This window comes from Fragaria vesca, linkage group LG6 (assembly GCF_000184155.1).
Source record: "Fragaria vesca subsp. vesca linkage group LG6, FraVesHawaii_1.0, whole genome shotgun sequence".
Lineage (NCBI taxonomy): Eukaryota > Viridiplantae > Streptophyta > Magnoliopsida > Rosales > Rosaceae > Fragaria > Fragaria vesca.
The window spans coordinates 7251953-7253746 of NC_020496.1; positions in this window are offsets into that span (position 1 = coordinate 7251953).

Genomic DNA, 1794 nt, shown 5'->3' on the forward strand with positions numbered 1-1794 from the left:
GTTTCTGCGGCATCTTGTGAACAATAGCATGACTGTTGCAGATACACCGACAACCGAAGCAATGGCCCCTATTATAACAGCTGCTAATACACCCTTACTGATGACCATCCTTTGTCTCTTAACAATCACTATAACAATGAATATAAACTTTTAATCAACCAAAGAATAAGAAACCACCACTCATTTTAAAACAATATCAAGATTCAGATGAGTTATAAGATGCAATCAAAATAACAGTCGTAAACAGATAATTGTCTACGAAGTACAATGCTCAGCATGCAAGGGTATCAAATGTTTCTAAGCAACATAGAAAGACTGTCAACAATTTTGAAAAGCATGACTAGCCCACTAGCTGTCAGTGTCTGGTACAAAATGAAATGTTTATGCAATTACAAATACCGTGTGCTTTTTAAGTCATGCGGGTGTTGGCAGAAAAGCATATAGCAAAACACAGCATCATTTCAGAACTTAAACACAAAATCACAGGACTTCAAAAAGATGTTCAGAAACTAATCAAAATATACATACTATTTGAATAAGGTCCCAGCAGATTGAACTTGTGTAGCTCATAAGGTCCAAAGAAATCATTTGGAGGAAATAGCCATTCTGTAAAGATGCCTCTAATCCGCAGAACCTCACTTTTGTTAAATGTATACGAGTGTGAAGCACCATACACAGGGAAGAACTTCAACTGCATCCGTAAGCGAGGCCCCATTTCCCACACAAAGGAACTTATTGATAACTGATAAATCTCCAATTTGAGAGAAGTAGTTAAATATTTTTCAAACTGCTGTATATATGGAGGAAAATCAGAAAAGCTTGGGCTTTTGAGACGATATTCAATTATAATAGGTGATGCACAAAAGCATGGCACCGGGGAAGATGGAACATATTCATAGAAATCATCCACTGGACATGCTTGAATAGGGCAGTTCATCTGTTGAGTTGAATTTATTGAATCTTCAGGGATGTCATCTCTCACTTCAGATTGACAGAACGGGATTATATTTTCTATGCTAGCATTCTTGCAAATAGGATTTCCTTCAAGCCTGAGAAAAGACAAGTATTTGAACTTATAGAAGTAAAACAATGTACAGACAAACTAATAATTTACATCAGACAAAAGTAATGGGATGTTAACCAAAATATAACATGAAATAAAGCACATCATTCCCCATAAAAGCAGGGAACTAACATTCTAGTTATAGGCAGCTGAATTGAAAATATACCAAAAGCACAGTTCATACGTTATAGTTCACAAAATAAAGAACTTGGTATTGTGTCTATAACAACTAAAACTACTCAGCCTCTTAATTTGCATACGATTCCATCACACATCATGGTTTCTATGACTAATCAATCAAGCTGCGTATCTAAAAGAGTTTCGCCAATTAACAGGACAATTAACCATGAATACTGAGATAAATAACTTGTCCAAGCTCAAGACAATCTATAACAAAATCATTAAGATCCATGTACTCTTTTCTTGCTTGTTTTTATGTAACTTCCAGAAGTATATGTTATAAATAACTCTGAATTAAGGGGGTGTATAGAAAAGTCGATTCATTTACAGGCATACCTCAAGGTGACATTTGCTGGAGGATTCAGCTCTCCTAATATGTTAGAGAGTGAATTATTCCGGAGATCACTGCAACATTCAGCTAACAAATAAATAAGTTCAATCTAAACATATGTTCTAAATGCTGCATTGAACTTCTTTTTGAGAATTTAATTGGTAGGCACTCCAAGAAATCAAATAGACTTGATTAATTTATGCTACGGTATAAGGTATTT